This window comes from Typopeltis vanoorti, chromosome 23 (assembly GCF_054136105.1).
Source record: "Typopeltis vanoorti isolate ZY-2024b chromosome 23, IOZ_Tvanoo_1.0, whole genome shotgun sequence".
Taxonomy (NCBI): domain Eukaryota; kingdom Metazoa; phylum Arthropoda; class Arachnida; order Uropygi; family Thelyphonidae; genus Typopeltis; species Typopeltis vanoorti.
In genome coordinates this window covers 63,864,712-63,885,907 of record NC_143571.1, presented here as the reverse complement: position 1 = coordinate 63,885,907, position 21,196 = coordinate 63,864,712, and the positions used below count along the sequence as shown (strand labels likewise).

Below are 21,196 nucleotides of genomic sequence, written 5' to 3'. Positions count from 1 at the left end.
TCGAAACCGGTCGTCTGCTGATTGAACGTTTGAATGACGAAGAATATAACCTGTGTGGTAATGACAGTAATTTCTTAAACGTATTCTGTAGCAAAGAAAATGCTTTTATTCACAAGCATTTTCGTTGCTTATGAGGTATAAATGAAATATTACTTAAGAAGATGACTTGTTTTATAGCACAACTTATTTTCTTTTTCATCTGTTGATAAATTAGTTAAATCTTTTTTACTTAAAATTGTTTATACGCACACTAGAATTTGTGTGTGTGTGTGTGTGTGTGTGTGTGTGTGTGTGTGTGTGTGTGATGTGTGTGTGTGTGTGAGAGAGAGAGAGAGAGAGAGAGAATTAGTTTTATTTATTGAGATCTACTGTTTTGTATGCAATTGTCGTTCCTAAAAGTAATTCTTCCATTTGCTTGGATATGATGTGTGCACATACGCAGTATTGTGTTAACATAAAACTTTATAGGTATAATTTCAGAGCACCTCCGAGCGCTCTCCGAAGAATGATAAATGTCTTTGGAAGGGAAGACTTTGGTTCGAATGTCCTCAAGGGAGAGAGAGAAAGGAACATTTTTAGGTCTTTGTTTGCTCGTTTTTTTTCCCCATACAATACAATTTTACCGGCCAGTAAAACCACTCGCACATTGAGGGACATAATACACTCGCTCCATGATCTTAACTTCCTTTTGCAACTATTCTAAAATAAACCAGCCTCTTGATCCGTTTGTACCCGTCTTCAATGTGTTCGAACTTCAATAAGTTCGAACACAGCAATATTATCATCCTCAACTGTGTGTGAGTTTACTGCAACAGTGATTTGTATATTGACAAATTGTCTACCCTGCTAATCATAGAAAAATTCTATCTCTGTAATTAATGTTTTCCCCCCTCTCTTTTAATGTTCGTTTCATGAAGGGAACTTCGGCCGTCCAAGCCCACATGGCGCTGTAGTGGCCTTTGTAAGTCTGAGTCCAGTGTTCCTGGTGTGTATATAAAAGGTGAATTATATTATTATTTACACTTCGTGATAAATTCTGATAATTTATTCATACTCGGATAGTATGATAACCCATCACCATATAATAGGTAACGAAGGGCTGAAAAATATTTTTTTTCCTTTATGCATGTGAAGTTCAAAAACAATCCATAGTGAGCAGTTGTTGCTATCAATTTTAATGGCATCACGTTATATATGATTTCTTTGTATACGATGATGGTTTCATAAATTTTACACTTTTATTGGGTGCATGGCTGATAGCTTGAATAAATAAAGTGTGAAAACTTTGTTTATCCAAATTGTCAGTACACTATAACGTCATTCAGTAGTCGAGTGACTTGACGTGCCGTGAAAATGATCGAGTTACTACGAAATTGCACCATCCATAATGTTATCTGTCTTTTGTTTTCTAATAAGGATGTCAAGACTTGTATAATTGACGCCATTCGGATCTGACATGTCAAATCCGTAATATCTTACGAGGACTAAGTAGCTTATGAAGACGTTATATTTTTGTGATACACACTTTTGAATGATTACATTCTATACAGAATAAAATGATATTTTTATAATGGTTTTTTAAATTAAAAAAACAAACGAATAGCAACAGATAGTCTTTGTTCAGCCTCCGCTGCCGAGGAGACTAACAGTATTTCTTAATTTAAATAATAGGAGTCCGTTCAACCATTACAAATAAAATGAATAACCTTCATTTGGATAAATATCCTTCAGTAATAGTTCTTAGCCCATCACTAATGTTACTAGCATAGTTATATACTGTACTCCAAATGATGTCCTCAATATGAAGATGGAAACATGGAGTAATTAGTTAGGTTTATGTTACAGTTATTACTCTAATACAGGGTTTCCCAAACTGTGTTCCCTGGAAGATGAATAAGTGTTCCAAGAAATGTTCTCCTGGAATTTGTCATTTTAGTTTTCTAAGCATTTTTCATGAATAAATATTTTATAGTGGAAATATTCTGAGGAGAATAATATTCGTGAATATGTCGAAAAGCTCAGACCCAGAACGCCTAATAACATCTGTGTAGCAAATGTTAGTGACCAAGCCGTGTATTTATAAACATGGAAGTATTCATGAATTATCGTTAATTTTCACACGTTGAAACCTTTCAACATTTGGGAAAGGGAATACTGCTGTTTATGACCGATCATAAAAATTGCCTGCAAGCGGATTATAACAATGGGCGGCGTATCCTCTGTTCTCAAAACTGAAAGAAATAACATCTGTGTTGCAAATGTTAGTGACCAATCAGCAAGGAAGTATGAAGAAAATTTTTCCACTAAAATTGAAGATCAAGGTAGTCTATATCCGGTTCTCAAATCTAGTAATACTGAATACTTTCTTCGCAAGTTCGTATTGCAGGGTGAAAGTTTCGAAACCGTAGTGCTGTGATTTTTTAAAAGTAATAGGCCTGCATATTTAAATTTAATATGAATAAGAGACAAGGGACTTTGTTTAATTTTGGTATTAAGAAATCTCTTATTGAAGGTGTTTGTGACGCAACAGATAGTGAGTCATCCACCACCACCAGCCTACAAAGCGATCTCCAGGATTTACAAAAGGAGGGGAAAACTACTAGCACACAGGAGAAAAAGTCTGCATTCACTCGTAAGTACTTATAATAATATTATAAATTTTTGGTAATGAATGGGATATGTCAATGAAAATCAGCACAAATTAATTTAATGCTGTTTATGTTTAATTAATTAAGAATGAATTATCAATTATTAATTGACACATTACAAAATTACCAAGGTGTTCCGTGAAAACTTCAGGATTTGTGGTGTTCCGTCGTAGGAAAAGTTTGGGAAACGCTGCAGTCTAACACGTTAGTAGTCTCAGTAATATTAGCAAAATGTAAGCTTTGAGTTCGAATTACGTTAATTACTCCATGGATTTTGGCTCTACTCTAGAAAAGTTCCACGTTTCTAGAGTAGAGCTCCTGGATTATCTAACTCATAGCCCTTGAGTTAGCAACATACTATAGGTTTATCATATTTCGTAGGTACAATTCACATTGGAAAAAAAAGTGAATTAAATAAAATAGCCATGACATAACTGTGTTAGAAAATATCAAGGAGGGTAATATTGTGATTATCCTTTACTAGAGGGGGAAAACCAAAAAGTCGTTAGAAGTATGGAGAGGAAATTGAAAAGGCGGCTGGAGTAGATATTCCATCCGGAATGCTTGAATATTGATATACAGGGTGGTTCAAAATTCCACGTACAAACTTTGAGGGGAGGTAGAGAACATCAAAATCAACCATATGCACTTAGGAAAGCATGACCAGAAACGCCACCGGAAGGTCTAACAGGGACACAAAAATACAGAAATAACACAAGGCAATAAGTAGTGTAAAAAACTTTATTAGGCGTAATTGAACAGTTCAATAGTAGTTGGATACATCATATGATAAACGAGATGCATGTCTACCATCTCAGCGTTCGTGAAACGACGCATGTTCTTCGTACGACGTCGAAAGCTTGAATGAGGAAGCCCCAGTTGCTCATCTGGAGCGCTGGGAAACAGCGCCACCTATCACCTTCGGGTGGCGTTTCCTATCATGCTTTCCTATGTGAATATGGTTGATTTTGATGTTCTCTACCTCCCCTCAAAGTTTGTACGTGGAATTTTGAACCACCCTGTGTAAAAGTTTTATTGTGAATACTGCATTATTCAAAAAGGTTTTTGGTGATAATCTAGAATTTCAGATGAACTCTTATATCCATTTATAGAGAGAGAGAGAGAGAGAGAGAGAGAGGCGTAAAAGTTAATGTGAGAATTATAGTGGTTCTCTTCTGAGAATTCCAGGTAAGATTTATGCAGCATACTTGAGAAAAGGTTACTAAAAACAATCGAAGGAAAAAATTGGAGAACAAGTTTTTAAACTATGTAGGCCAAAAGTCTTGATTTTTAATTTGATTGATCATGGAAGCATAATAAGAATCTCTATGAAAGTTTTAGTGATCTTGAAATATAAAACGTTAAAAATTCAAAGATGCAAATCACTGGTTAGATTTGAAGGATGTACACGGATCTCCGTGTAAGGCAGGCCTATATATTATTTCCCCTCTTATATACACTGAGTGAATACGTCATTAGGAACCGCATTTAATGAGTGGGACTCCCTTTTTCCTTAATGGCCTGTATTCTCAGTGGCATTCTCTGTCTGCACTGATGTGCATATTTGATTCAACTGATGTTTAAACCGTTCTTCTGATGTTTGTCCACGCTGTCACAATGGCATCGCTCAATTTTTGCAGCTTGGATGGTGCATGTTCCTGCTGTGAACTACTTATTCCACTCATCCAAGAGATACTCTATTTGGTGGAGATCTGGGGCTGCTGGGCATTGAAGTAAAGAAGTTTCGCTGCCATGTTCTTTGGACCACTTCAAAACACTATGTGCTTTGTGGCATTGTCTTGTTGCAAGTACCTATTTGACATTGGGTAAAACAGTAAAACAGGTTACTGTATTTAGAAAACAAATGTGATACAAAACTCACTTTGGATCCAAATTTACATTTGAAATTAAGTGAAACAAACTAGCCATGAACATGATCACCGACGATCTTAAGGTTCTTTCACCGCTATCTCATACTGAAATATTTCCCCTGCGTCAATCCTATAAAACATTTTAGTAACTTAAATGTTTCTATCATATCCCCTCTTCTCCACCTATCAACCAACTTCTGTAACCTACAAACTCGCAATCTATCAATGTAGGGAGCATTCCTTACACACTCGCCAACTTGGTCACTCGCCTCTGAATCTTTTCAACCACTTCCTCATCTCCCAGCTGACCAGACCCGAGCACAGTGATCCAGATGTGGACGTATCGACGCCTTATAAATAACTTATTTTTTTATCTCTTCATGTTAGTGCTTCAGTAACTAAGTAATCCTATGAGGTATCTTGGACACCTTAGCAATATGTCCTCTGAACTTCAACTCTCTATCCACCAACACCCCCCAAGTCCATAACCTCATCAATTTCCTGGAGTGTAGTTCCATCAGTGTGGTACACAGCTTGGAATCTTTCTAATCCCAAAATGCATAACTTTACACTTTTCCACGTTAATATTGACTTTCCCAAGTTAATAAAAGCACGGAATGCTAAATAGATTATTCGGTTGGTTTTTCTATAGGAAACGCGTGATTGCTGTTCTGATCTGATCTAATAAGTCTTCAATGTGTGTTGGTACTTTGAGAGTAAGCCAGAACAAGCAGCGTCCTCTGGTTGATCAATTAATTGTGTCGTCACCCTCATTTTTTTTAATTATTAGGAAGATTGAAAACTTTGTAAAAAAAAGGTAAATGAAATCTTTCGCGGTACAAAATCTATTGTGCATTTAGTACTATGGGGGTGAGATAATGATTAGATTATCCGGTGTCCCGGATAATCTGCAAATAAAAACTTGCTTTGTATTAACTTCAGTTGATGAATAATATCACTATACTAGAGGACTGTTGCAAAATGCATCTTTTTATGTTTTTTTCAAATAATTTCTAAACATTTTTTTCTACGCTGCGTTTTTATTTTAAAAGAGTAATATTCAAAACTGTAGAGTTTTTATTTATTGTCCTTTGCAACATACTTTTATATCATTTTTATTGTTTTCTTTTAAAACGATTCAATTTAAACTCGAGATACTACTTTTCATTATACTGCGCTCAGCCAGAGCGGAGCTGTTGATTCGTATAATTTGAAACGACTCATCGGTTTATACATATGTATATCTCAAATAGCCTGGTTAAACCGAAATAAAAAGAGACTGGAAAATTTTCAATAAAGATTGCCAATCTCAATCAGATCCGCTCCTCCAGAGCGGAATTGTTATATCTATTCTATTTGACGGAAAATACGATTCCAATAAATACACTGCACTGATGTGCACCTTAATGGTGCATATGAGTCCGCATTTTCAAGTGTACAGTTAGATTATAAGATCATTGTTTATTTATTTAGAACAAAAGAATTCTCTTGTCATTATTGTCTTATATGCTAACCTTTACAAAAAAAAAAAAAAAAAATTGACATTTCTTTTATAGACTGATACAAGCTTCCTCTGTTATGTAATTAATTTCCCCTTTCCGTTTATGTCTAACAGCCCACATTTCTTCGATTCTAAGATGCACATATTTTTACATTTTAACATATTTGAAATTGGGTGTGTCTTACAATCGTCGTCGTCGTCAAAAAAAAAAAAAAAAAAAAACGTCAGCGCGCCACCTAACGAAAATCAGTATATAATTGTGATGTTATGTAACTGGCTATGTCCAAAATTTCATGCATTTCGCCGAGATTTATATGAGCAGTTATAGAATAAGCTCGCCGAAAAGCATTATGACTTGATTTTTATTCCTGGTGGCATGACCACTCAACAAACCACCATTTAACGATCAACGAATATGAATCCATGTTGTCTAAAAAAAAAACAAAGACTCATATTCCTTGTTATTTGACACCTTCTGATAAGATAAAGAGAGCACCCGCGTATAAAAACTTGAAAACTGGGTGTCAACTGCTTGGAAAAAAATACCAGAAATGCTCATTTAATAAATAAAATACTGTGTCACTAGCAGCAAAATGGACAGTATACAGAGGACGATATTTTTCTGGGAAAAAGAGAACATCGACCACTCTTAGTCGAAAAGTGATTCAGAAGAATCAGACTAAATGGAAACCTTTTGCACTCAGATAGTGATATTACAGAAGAACACGGAGTGAAATATTTATATAATTAAATGTTTTCTATGTTTAGATATTGTCACTGAATTGTATTCTATGGTAATGATGCTGTTCTTAACAATGGATGACGTCTTAGAAGCGGAGAAATACGGTATTTTGCTCACTTATAATGCAAAAAAATAATAATTATATATTCCGATTAAAAGTTTCTTATCTTCTCCTACCATTTATCATAAAATTGATTGTATAATAAAATGATGAATTGAAGCACTTATCCACTTTCAATTACACAAATAAGACTGTAACCAAGTATATATTCCTTTCAATAACCCGAAGATTCTTTTACAAACTTAAGGAGAGAAAATCGTTCTAATATATATATATTTATTTATTTATTTGTGTGCGCGTGTACACGATGCACTCGCCCGCATATACAGGAAAAAATAAATAAATATATTTTTTTTTCCTATATATATATATATATATATATATATATATATATATATATATATATATATATATAATATATATATATATATAGGAAAAAAAAAATATATATATATATATATATATCCCCCCTTGGAAAATATATTTTCCAAGTGGCCCATAAGTCATGGAACATTCGGTAGAAAGGGTCCGTCTTTGCGAAGCAAGCCGAAGATGGAAAGTATTTACGTAATGTGAATTTTCATAACTAAGAAAAAAATCTGCCAAAAAAAACCTGAAAAAAAGTGTCAAAAATCTGGCAATATTAAAAATACTAATATAATACGTATATATTAAATATAATTAAGGGGCCCACTTAATACGTCATGTTCCATGACTTATGGGCCATCCTATCAATTTTCGTATTATCTGTGAAGAAAAAAAGTATTCATTACTCAAGCAATGAATGCTTTTCTTATATAGAAATGAATCATCTCAAAATTATATTTCCAGACCCAGTTAATATTCATGATCATTTAAATTAATATACAGCTTCAAAAATAAAAGAACTTGTCGAATGCCTTTTATTCTCAAATGAGTAGGCTTCTTGTGAACTCTTTTAATCCTATCTTTTTGAAAACAGCAACTTTTTTTTTGGGAGCAAGATGGAGACTACTAACAGCCGAACTCAAGAATATCACTGAACCTAAAGTTATACCAGATAAGAATCTTCTTTTCAAACAAGAATATAATTTCTTGTATAATATGTTTTGTAACCAAGTGCTACAACCATCACTGAATTAAAGCTTTTCGGGGAGCGGGAAGAGAGACTTAGTATGGCAGACAACCGCTGCCATCTCGTATCCCCCTATAGATTAACAGCGTGTATTATTGACTGAAAGAGTGTGGGCTCTATGGTCGAATTTTGAGTTAGAGGGATAAAAATTCGAGTTTTCGGGAGAAAGAACCCTACTTGCCAGTGCCAAAAGTCGATTAACTCCGGAGATGACTGAAGAAAGAGTTCTAGTCGGCGACTCAAATCGAAACTATAACGATCTTTCTTTGTGCAGGCTAGCTCTGTTACTGCAAATCTCATAATGCCATAATGAAATACTTTTTTTTAAATGAAATTGTCAACGTGATACGTAAGCTGCAATATTGGTTCAGCCCAAGGAGGCTGTTAGGATCAGATTTTCGGTTTACTCATATAGTTAAGAAATCATGGGAATATAATAAGATCTGTGTTTAAGTTTTGTAGATCTGAAAAGAAATATGATAAAGTGCCAAGAGAAAAACAGCGATTGCATAATGTGCACGACACTAATTTATTTGATTGAGAGAAAGCAACCAAAAGAAATCGAAAATAATAAAATTGCTTTACCTTGTTGCGATCCCAAAATATTTCTCATTGTTACAGTAGCTGTGCTTATAAAAAAAAATAATAAATAGAATTAAAAAAAAAAAAAAACGAAACCCATATTTCGTCGTAGGCAGTATACTCCTTACATCGACTTTCTTTCTTTTTTTTTTTTAATTTTTTTATTTTTTTGCATATTTTCTTCTGAAATTATAACATTTAAGAATTATAGTATGTCAATTTTCAAACTTGGAACAATTTCCTCCATTCTCGATGTTTCTTTCTCAAGATATGTCAGAGAAAGTCAACATTACCTACGGTGACCATACGTCTTTATTTCACTGTTCTGTCCTTTAGTTTTTTTTTTCTTTTTAATATGGCGATTTTGTCCTTTCTTTTGTGAATTGAAATAGTAATTTGAATATTGGCGCCCAGCACACGGCCCATAGAAACATGAAACTGTAATTTCACCGGCACTCGCTAGCGGCGTAGCATGTATAGCTTCGTTCGTTGATGTGCGTGTGTACATATTGCACTTGGCTGTGTGTGTAGTGTAGAAGCGTATTTATTTAAAAAAGTTCATTCCTGTGAAAATTTATTGTCAAAATTAAATTTTTTTAATTTAATTTTGACAATAATAATATGATTGTTTAAAATGCTATATATATGCTTATAATAAATGCTATAAAGCTTTTTAGTTTTAGTGAAACAAATAAACACAACCTCTCTTTTTATTATGAAACAAAATCTGATTTGTCCTTTACATTCTCCAAAAAAAATATACCGGTAGTAGAACATTTGGAATGTGTATTATTTTAATCAAGAGAAAACTTACTTAATGTGATTTTGTCATTGTTTAAGTGACATATTTTAATTAATTCATTCATTCATTTCGTATGTGATTCAACTGCCGTGAGCCTCTTTTACGGGGAGGTACGGCACCACCTCAATTCCCCCCCCCCCTATTTTTATCCGAGCTCGGGACCGGCATAGCTGACCATTCAGACCTATGGCTGGAGGGATTGTCTTAAGTATTCCTGACTATCCGTGTGTGTTCACGGGGCTGGTTTGCCTGCTTGCGGGATGAAAAACCTCAGATAAACTGGGGGGAAACCCTGCTGCCCAGGACCGGCTAACTTGGCTATGGCTGAGGAAGATCCTTCAGCTCCTCACGTCGAGGACGGGAATCGAACCTAGGATACTCCTTCCCCAGGCATATGGTTGCGAAGCGCATAGCTACTAGGTTAACTGCGCGGATATATTTTAAATTTTAATTAGAATTGTTTGGTAGACGTGATATCTGTCATCAAGTTTGTCTTCTAGAGTTTGTTTTACAATGAGCTATTAAGTCGAGCTATGTGTTGACAGCAGACTTAAATCCCAAGATATTTCTGTTGATCCAAAAGTGTGTTCCAGAAACATAAGGTACCTTACATAAGTACTGTTGCAAATTCCGGTTTTTTATTGTATTTTTTCCCTTGACGATAAATGGCCAAAAGCATTGTTCAAATATTCAATTTATAATATCGTTTGAATTTCTCGTATTTGTTAAAGAATTCCATTCAGTATGCATTACCGAACATGTAAAATTGGAAAATTATTACACATTACTTCTGATTTTCGCAGGAATTTCTGAAAGCACTGTAGAGCAATATATGAATTCAAGTGAGTATTGCTAATGGTGGTTCACTAATAAACAATACGTACAGGAGTTCTAAAGTTTTTTTATGTCTTTAGTTTGCTGAAAACAGTATGTTGAATCTCGTACACATCGATGATAACTACCATGTCATAAAATTTCTCAATGAGGGGGGGGGGATCATGAAAACATGAAGACTACCTCTGAAAGCTTGTTCCAGTGTGTGTGTGGGGGGGGGGAAAGATTAGTTACGTCACTGGTTCAAATTATTCATAAGAAGTCTTCTAAGACTTGATCACATACAGTATATTGCTATCTTATTATTATTATTATTATTTGCAGATGCGCACGGCATTTCCTGCTGTAGGAAAGCATTTACAGGTAATAAACTCCTGCAAGTGCTGCAGGTTCTTTGGCAACACATTAATTACTCTAAATGAAATACATTAATAAATATAAGCAGTTCCTGATGGAGAGCATCTGTATTTGACGACTCTTTGCTCGCAATGCATACTGACTATCATGAAGTCTAGCTGTGGGCTTTCTGAATCATGATCAGCAAGCCTTATATGTTTGTCAGCAGTTCAAATTATATATTATTTAAAAATTATTTTTTAAAAAAAGTAGAAAAAATCCTTAGTCAACGAATTTAGGTTTACTAAGGTGGGGGCTGTATAAACGTCTGTGTATGTGTGTGTCAGCACCGCTTAAGCAAATATATGCATTTTTTATACCTCCCTCCTGCACACACACACACACACACACACACACACACACACACACACACACACACACTTAAACGTCTAATATGGAATTATCAGTTTCGCATTGGAACAGGTGTTAGTTCACTCAGCCGTTTGCACTGGATCGGAAGAGTTGGGGTTACATTCTCGCCTGAGTTCTTATAGTCATTCTCTCTCTTTCTGATGAAATTTTCTATTCTGTTTATCACATTGTCTACACCTTCCACACAGAAACATTAGATTTATCAGACTGATCACACATTTCTTCAGTTATAATAGTCCGAAGAGCTCATAAATTGGTGCACCTTTCAGAAAGTTTCGACATGTTTGCTGTCCGTTGCGTCGTTCTAGAGAATTATTTTGCTTCAGTATCGGAAGAGATATGTCAGGTTATGATACTTGTAATATTTTGGACAAAACCTGAGTTCTGTTGTGATGAAAATTTCTGATTTTTTTTCATGAATGTGTGTGTACACTCGCTGCGCAGTAGCTAATCTAAAATCATAAAGAACAATACAACACTTTGAAACAGAACAGTTGTTATTAATTAATATCTTATAAGCTCTGAAACCAGAAATAACAGAAATAAAATGCATTTTTTTCTGTTTGTTATTTTTAGATTCATTCAATGTCGGCTGTAATAATAAAGCTTCCAACAGCGATACCGATACATTAGTAATATATTAAAAGAGTCCTGTCCAAAAAAGTTCAGTTGAACGCTATAAGATTTCCATCTGTTTCAGTACATCTAAGAAATCTATTAGCATTGTTGTGTTACATGCATTGATGCCTGTAACACATAATAAAGATTACAAAACAATGTAACCTTTGCTTATTTACTGTTTTTTCCCTAAGTTTCGAATTCAAGTAAGAAATTTTCGAAATTGGAAAAGTTTAAATTTTTCGTAAACGCTGATTCCTGGTGATTGTAATGCTGTATTGCATCTGTGCAGCACAGCTTTCTAAAATTATGATACATTGTTCAAAAACAACGTAAATAGATAAATAGACTCTCTTTCTCTCTCTCTCTCTCCCTCTCCCTCCATTCCTGTTCCCTATATGTACCATGGGCTCTTCAGCCTCTCGTATGTGAGTTTACTGTTTTTGTGGTTTGTTCGCGTAGACTTGTATGCAGGCCAAACTCTTTAATATATTATATCTCCCATAATGCAAAACATACACCCTTTCTGACTCGTAAAATACTATTCATAATGGAAAGGGCCACTACCCAGACCGGTTTCGACCTTTATTTAGGTCTCATCAGTGGGAGCCAGCAGCCCGGGAGAGATACAAAGGTTGAAGTAATGCAGAACTCATATACATTTCATATACAAGTAGCCAAAAGGTGCTAGATTTTATTAATAATAATCTCTGGATGAGAGAAAGATGTTGAAAGTTTTTTTTATATGTATATAACCAAACATAAATATAACATTAATTATTAATATACAGTATAATAAAAGAAATCAGCTAGTATGTACGATAGCCCTTGATTAGTTTGGAAAAAGGCTATATTGGCGCCAATCGAAAGGCATAAAGCCAGCTCCATAAGCGATGCCTGATGACTTCTTTTCAGAAAAATTTAGTTTTTTTGCTCATGTTTCATTAACACAGCGGATATGTTGGAGATGGCAGAGTATAATAATTTTGGAAGGGCGAAGTTCTGAACAGTGACGATGACATTTATTATTAAGATTTTCCTTGATTTCCTTCGATTTTACAATATATTTCCCTCTTCAGTTTGAGGGTTCGAATAAATATGCTTTGCAGGGAAACAAAACAGTGATATCATTCATTTTAGTAAATACAGTTTTATTTGTTGGAAATTTAACAGATAATCCGTATTTCAAACTATATCGAGTTTTATGTTTGCGTTAAATTTTTTATTGCTTTCCCAAAAGTTTCATAAATCGTATTCACAGAGAGAAAAAAAATCTTTGCTAGTTAAAGTTCGGAAAAAAATCTCCTTGCTAGTTAAAGTTATCAATAACCTCAGAAGAAGAAAAAAAAAAAATATTATGCTGTCTATCAAGGGGAGCAAGTGCAGGTGTAAAAGCAGCAATCATCTGTGTGTTTGCTGGCGGCGCGGTCCATCATCGGAACCGAAATGTGGCAGCGTTCTGTCCTTGGCAGCCTGTCAACATCGAAATGGGAAGGTCTCGTTCACAGCAGTGTTCCCACGGGCAAGTGGAAATTCGAAAGCCACGGTGTGCAGTGAAATATTCCCTTCTTGAAATTGGTCGAGTTTGGTGGTAACTGAGTGGACGAGAAAGGGAAAGGTGCCAAAAGAAGAGTCGCCCTTCATTAAATGCAGAAAAGCCTCCGGTCGCATCTCATGCAAGTTGCATGATTTGGGAGGTGCCGGAGAGAGTGCGCCATCAAATGAAGCCAGAGTGTACGTACTATGCTGAAATTTTTGAATTTACATGTAAACTGGTCGTAGCCTCGGCAAAGCCCCGAAGGAAGCGGCAACACAAAAAAATGGAAATTCGTCTGGCTCGTGCCGCTGTAGGTTTCTCTCACTCTCTCTCTCTCGCTGGCGCTGTAGAAGGAAAATTCTTTCTACTGCCATCGTATGTAGCTGTTGAAATGGAAAGACTTCTTTGCGTAAAATTGATTTTTTTTCCATATCGAAATGCATAAATCAGGCGAACTGATAACGCAGATTTGAAAGAAATCCGATTTTCGAATTGTATGCATTTACACTATTCAGATCTGTTCTGATATTATGGAAATCTTTCTGTTACAATCAGTTTTCCATGCATCTTCATAATTTCGGAAAATCGACTAATATCTTACACCTGCAACAGAACAGATAGTTGATCTTAATTTGTATGCCTCGATACTTTCGTTCATTTAAAAAAAAAAAAAAAAAAAGCTTTGAACATGCATAAGGGTAAACAAAACAAATGGATGTTAATAGGGGAGAAAGATCCCGCGTTCTATTAATTAAATACTGAGAATTAATAAGTATGTCTTATTAGTGCGCATTTGAGACAAAACATTTCGTGCTTCATGTAGCTCCAAAGTTAGATGAATCGCTTGCTAAGACATTATAGAATAGAACTGCCCCTAAAATACCAATAGTAGGTTACATATTACATGTTTTTTTTTCTAATTAAATCATCATTCATTTAAATTTTAAACGCATTATAAAGAAAACAAATTTCAACACATTTGAATATCTTTGGAGGTAAGGATGATTTCAGTTAATGATAATTTTTTAATTAATTAAAAAAAACATGAATATGTAGCATCCTATTGTTGGTATTTTAAGAACAGCTAGCCATACTTCTCTACAAATTGTTATGGATTTCAGGCAACAATTCAGGATAATTTTACTTTTGTCATCAACATACTCAGAACTTCGTGGACTGCTGCGTACGCTCACACACATACAGAGAGAGAGAGAGAGAGAGAGACTTGGGCATGCTATGACCACTAGAGAGCATGAATGTTTCATATGAAATAAGTCCCTCACCAAAATTTATACATACTACCTTTTTATGTTTATATTCTTTTCACCACACTTGACATATTCTTTAACCCAAATATAAGCATTTGGGTTAAAGAAAAAAAAAAACGATGATAGGATGAACTATATATTATCATGATACTTCTTTAGGTAGTAGAAACCTATTATCTTTTGAGTGATAATAGCACTTCGTGTATTATACTTTTTTTGTGTATTTGTAAAGTATTATTATTGATCGCGTGAGAATTTCTTGTTTTGTTTTAGTCGAAACGAACTTAATATATAATAAGTGAGGAAATGATTGTATACAAGCATCAAAAAGTGCCTTTTATAATCGAATTCTTGTATAGTGATACTATTCTTTGTCACAACAATAGAATTTAGTTAGAGCCGTTTCTACTATAGGCATGTCTATTTTTTTCCCTCCACTAAAAAGGTCGAATTGAAACAACTCTATAGAGTTTAATAATTATCTAAAAATCACAAATTGCATTTAATTTCCTTAATCATCCCTCATTAGGGGACTCTACCCGTCCTAAAGGAAGGATGGGGAATCTTGATACCTTGCTCTAGAAACCAAACGGGGAATTTTTTTTAAGCCACTTTAGGCTTTAATAAACGGAGCAATGGTCTCTCATCGAATGATGCAATTCACCTCACACCTAATGACAACCGCAAGCATCCTTGCTGGTTCGAATCTCGCCAGCGGCAAGATTCGGACTCCCAGATCGGGGGGTGTTGCTTCTCAATGTTCGGCCAGGCAGACCAACACATTTATTATCATTTTAAATTCTTTTGCCAAAAAAAAACCAGATAATTATAATGGGGGGGGATATTTTTCATCGATTAGTCTAGCACTCTTATAACTGCACTGACATTCACTGAAGTATTACAATTTCGAATCGTTTTGCGGGAAAAAAAAACGGATTGTTATAATTTCAAAATTGAATTTTTAGCGGCGGCGGGGGGGGATTTCTTTCACATCCAATGTGTGATTCGAACCCACGCCATCTTCATTGAAGATTCTATCCACCAAACGCGGATTACTGTCGAGTAGTAACCTGAATATTACACTAAAATTAGCTTTTTATGAAAGCACCGCAATCATTTCTTTACTTGTGTCTTATGTACTATAGACATAATTTTGTTTTGCACAATCTCACCACTGGAAGGGAGCTGATTGAAATTAACCAATTTTAATAGTGATTCTAAATACCAAATTATATCCTACAGTTCAGCATTCGTTTTGCCAATAAAGTAATCCGATTGGAATAAAAATTGAATGAGAACAATCTCCTTGAGTACCTAATAAATCCTAGCTTTCATTGAATTCTCTCCAGCTAGAGCCTAGTTATTCCAGTATACAATGTAGATTTATTTTGTTCCCTCTTTGCCTGTATAGCTTCCATGGAAATTGCATTTGCTTTATAAATTAATTTCATACATTCAGATCACAGTTATTCATATTAGTCCAAACCGTTTTGCCGATAGTGATCTGACTGTAATCAAAAGTGCATGGCATATACATCTTATGTAGCTAATAAATCCTGGCATTAATTGAATTTAGCGTAGTCAAGACTAGTTATTCCAGTATATAATTTAGATTTATTTTGTTCCCTTTTTTGGTCTATGCAGTATAATTTTTGAAAATGACGTTTTCTTCTATAGCGGTAGTTTTCCCAAAAGGAAAGACCATTCTACAGTAGGTTCAATTCTGGTTGCTGACTAGAACTTTTTCTAGGCCTTTCTTTGGTTTAATATTTAGTATAGCTCGTAATTTTAGACATCTGTTAAGATTTAGGGCCACAAGGCGGCGCCAATTGTGTTCTGTACTCTCTTCCTTTAAAGACTTAATTTATTCATTTCCTCAAGCACAGCTATTACTAAAGGCTAAAGGGTGGAAATTAGTTGCCCACCCATCTCCAACAAAATGTTACTTCGGGATAAAAAGAGCACCTCCTACTTTCTTAGTAAATAAAAGCAGTTAAAAATTTTATAAACATTTCAAATACCGTATTTAGTTTAATGCAGCCATCCACGTTCCCTGAATAATTTCTCTTTCTCTGCAAGAGCTCCGAACAAATCGAATATAGCAATTGCTTAAGGATTTAATGAAATGGACTTAAAATCAGGTTGAGCTTTCATAAATGATCTTACTTTTAACACACTCATCTGTTTTTATGTTTATAAAAGTACTTTTATTCGATTGCTCCCTTTTAATATTATATATTTATCATAAACATCGTGATCTTCATTGTTTTGGCGGGAACGAACGGAAATATCGACAACTGAAAATTCACTTGAGAAGACTTTCAAATAGTTTGTGTCTAAATCATAAGAAACTGTGTGCGATGTATATTTGATTATGCATAATATGCATTACAAGCACTTCCTATCTTAGGTAGAGAATTGTTTAATGAAAGTGATCGTTTTTTCCCAATAACATTACAGTACTAAAATTTGCTTTCAGGCAAAAGTGATGACATTAACATAATTGTATGTCTAAATACAATAATGACATCTTTCGTGTGCATCACCCACTTTACTCGTGGTGCAACTTAAATTAGAAAATGTTTTCTGTTTGGCAGACGGTAGTGAGGTATATTGAGTCAGTTTAGTTCAACCCACTCGAGAGCATGTAGATATGCAAGTACTACACCGTTACCTCATCTAATGTTTACATGCACTGATGTCACTGTCCAATGATAGAACAATCAGTAACGACATTGCCCTTTGTTTGGAAAGATCTAGTGCGAATGGGTCTGATACGCGAAGAAGCTAACGATTCTTCGTGACCTTTAACTGAAGAGGATTTGTCGGTGTCTTATGTGGAGGCAAAAGTTTTTTGTTATGAAACTTCGGTTTTTAACTCTGCCGCTCAGAAAAACGACCGTAGAATTCTCATTACTTCAGTCGACAATAGAATTAGTTAATTGAAAGTTTTTCTTGGTTATACTATAAATTAAAGATACCAAGAAATTATATATGATTTAATCTTACACTTGGATAAAATCCTTTATCCAAGTGTAAGCAAACAAAGTTTGCACCTGAAGTATCTTCAGGACTTGAGCAACTCGTAGCAAAGGTGGTATGACTTCACATCACTTGCCTTAGTGTCCCATAATACAAAGCACATCTCATGTATTATGGGAAGGGTCACTACTCAGACCGGTTTCGACCTTTATTGAGGTCTTATCAGTGGGAGCCAGACCCAGAGGCGAGGTGATACCAAAGTTGAAGTAATGCAGAAGTCATATTTTTATATACGAGTTGCTAAAAGGTGTCTCATCTTGGATAAAGGATTAAACCAAGTATATAATTTCTTGGTATCTTTAATTTATGCAATTAGTTAATATTTAAGCTATTTATTTGTCTACCATACTCTCCTCCCAGTTCTTACGAAATCATTGGTAGTTATGAGCTCAGCTGTCAGTGTCTGCTGAGGTAGAGGGCGGTTTCCTACTTCCAAGTGTTTGTTAAGGCTAAAGGAGTCTTACCTATTCTCTTTAGGGAATGAATGTTATAGGGTTTATTTATTTTATTTTAAAATATATAAAATGCATAATGAATTTCAGAATTTTATAATGAAGATTAACAGAATTAATGTTTTTTTTTTTTTTTTGTAAATTCCGCTCACAAATGGATTAATGGAAAAGTAGTGTGCCAGTTTTCTTGGACTCTTTTAATTTGTTAATATTATTTACATTGCTGTAATGTCTATCAGATGTTGCTGGCAAATATTGTACTAGCAAATGATGACGCGATTGTGTTTAAATAGTTACAAAAATCTTTTTCTTTCTTTCTATTATACGAATTGTTACCGTAATTACCTTACTTCTGTCTTATTGTACACCATTGGTAATAAAGTTTGAATTTTAGAACAGTGTGTGTGTGGTATTACGGAGGAGGATAAAATGAGATTTTTATTTCTTATTTTATTCATATAATTTGCTTTAATTGTGCTCAAATAACATTTCGTTTGATTTGTATTATTCTTTTAAAAACAAGTTTTATATTTATTATTGGGTTTTAAAAATTCACAGTATTATTAGGAAGAAGGACAATCTCCCCTATCTCACTCTCTGGATCCACCGCCACTGCTGTAGTGGTTCTACAGAGGATTTTTTTTTTTTTTTCTATTGACATTGTGAATTGTCTTTCGAGGGTGAAATGATCTTTTGGCGAATTGTTTTGCACACCTTATTGATCTTTTTTTTTTTTTAGCTATAAGAACCCCTGTTTCAAGTTCTGAAAAACATATCGGTTGTAAATCCATTGCAGTCTCTCTTTCATTATGTAATGTTGAATGTCGTTTTCTTTAGTATTTTTTTTTAAGCTGCGATTATTCACTTTAAAATTTTTGCTCAACCGGAAATGTCTAAATAGTCGAATTAAACAAGTGGTATCTTCTGCTGTTTTACATTAAATTATTCGTTATATTATAATCCTTATGATAATTTATTCTGGTAATATTATTATATCCATTTTTAATTATTCTAGGAAAGACCAACACTCCGTTCCGGTTGGCAGAAATCATAGTTGCAAAACCCACCACAGTGCCTATTCGCGAAAGACCATCCGAAGAAAGGTCGCAGAGGCTGAGTGAGTACAAATTCTGTTTGTTTTTTCCGTCTTATATAAATGTCTATAAATTTCATCTTGCATAAATAAGATGAAAGGGATCAACTTACGCGTTCCTGAAAATATGAATGCAGGATAGTTGGAGAAAGAATACCTGAATACAATCCAGAGGATTTTTGTCATTTGAAATAAACCTAAATAAATAAATACAATAAATAAAAATTAATTTTATGCTTTTTCTAGGCGTATCTGTTAAATTCGCATTTCTGGTAAAGTAAACTTGTGTTAATACTGATTTTCAAGCTTCATGTTTTTATCAAGCATGGAGATTTATTCACATTCGAAGTAATTATTTCTCCATAAGAGAAAAAATAAATAAATAAAGCTGTTTTTATCTCTTCATAATCGTGTTTACATGGGTGTGGCCACTCATGAATGTGGCTTTGGATTCCTAGTTTGTAAGTTTCTTGATCTTATGTCTCAGTTATCGGCGGCAACTGTGAAGCCACTTTGAGGAACACGAACGTGATAAAATATCGTTTATCATCGTAACCACCCTACAGGCCGTGGTTTATGATATTAGCAGCCGGAAACAACGCATTTACGATGTTAGTATTACCACTAACACATCGAAAAAAAAGGGCGTCCCCTAGTACAAGCAATTTGGACATAGTGACCAGATAAAAAAGTTAGCATTGCTCTAGGTGAATTGTATATAAAACCTCCAAAACATTTCTCTTATGGAAAAAAAAAAAAGCGAGCTAAGTACTGAGAAAATAGGAGGTTGGCTACAATTTAAAAGTAGCTATTTTACTAACATTATTATTTGATAATTCGGGTTATTATTGTTTCGGATGTTATAGTATTGATGCATTTCTCAGCAATTTAAAACAATAATATTAGTCAAGTAGTATTAGTAAGTAAAATAGTCAAGGAGTTAATTATCGAAATCTCTTGAACGATGCGTCCTATGTGATGTCTGCCCATTTTATTTTCTTCTCATTTTTTTTATAATAACTAGTCCCGTTTTTAGTTTCATTTGGGCTGAATTTTGTAGTGAGAATATCTTAAACAACATACGAAATTATTACAATTTTGATCGAAAACGATTCAGTGATGCGATGCCGAGAGGTGTCTACTTAGTAGAGCCCTATAAGCAGTTCCCCTTCATTTTAATTCAGTTGGTCTCACATGATCCTTTAACATTTGAAACAACTACCATCATATCTGATTGTGATTGAAGCAAGTAATAATGTAAACTCAGTTTTATAGTACTATCATAGTATTTTCTACACCCTTGAGGGTACATATGAGGAATTCGCGATGATCAAACAACTGTATTGATTGCTGCATATAATTTGCAGAGGTGCTTGTGAGGAATCGACCTCTATTCCCCTTTCTTTTTGGCCAATTGAGCTGGATTTTTCATAAGACGTTAAAAGTTATGTCAAAAAAAAACTATTTTCCAAACTTCATCGATATCAGTTGAACAGGGTGTCTTGTAGAAAGTCTGTGAAGTTTATACTATAAAGCAGGATTACTGGAATATCTAATTCCTAGCCAATTAGCGACACTTTATGTACAGTTAGTTTCCAAACCTGTCATGGATGAGATGCGCATATTAAACATATGTTATCGGGGGGGGGGGGCAAGTTGTCCGTCTGTCACCCTACCAACGATGGGTAAAGAATTAATTTCTGTGAACATATTAGTTGAGTTAGTTACCTAAATTATTTCGCATGTACAGAGTCTGGACACAACAATATTATATTCAGATATCTATAATTAATATCATAAGATAAAATGTAACGTGAAATTTTCCTCGCAAACAAAATGTGGTTTGCGACCTTTCGGACAAGAAGCGACAATCGTCTCATTAGTGTATTAATGTACTCTGAATCTGAGGAACAAGTAAACAGGCATATCCTTTCCTCTTAAATTTTAGGCTTTCACTCTAAATTTCCCTTACTTTAAGCTACTTATTAGCTAGCTTCTCGTAATAGTATCTTGGCTTGAGCCTTTATAATGCCTCTGCTGTTCGAAAAGTGTGTTGTATAGAAATAAAACTTACTTTGAATAAGAATAGAACTAATAAAGTTCGCTATCATGGTTATTACTTTTGTGTAATATGAAATTTTTAATATCGTGCTTGACTTACCATTCATCAAAAATGCATCCCTAATAGATAAATTTAACCAAACTGGTTAGCAAAAAATTTTTTTTGTAAATAAATTTATGTGATTTCTCTCATAATTCAAGG

General features: G+C 34.4%; 1 long non-coding RNA gene across 1 annotated transcript in view; it reads left to right on the top strand.

The window, feature by feature from the left end:
• The window catches only part of LOC150093912 (uncharacterized), a 335,709-nt gene that overhangs the window by 230,456 nt on the left and 84,057 nt on the right, over window positions 1-21,196 (top strand). The window contains exon 3 of the long non-coding RNA XR_016550314.1: window positions 18,856-18,957. This is a non-coding gene — a long non-coding RNA (uncharacterized LOC150093912). The remainder of the gene's footprint in view (window positions 1-18,855; window positions 18,958-21,196) is intronic.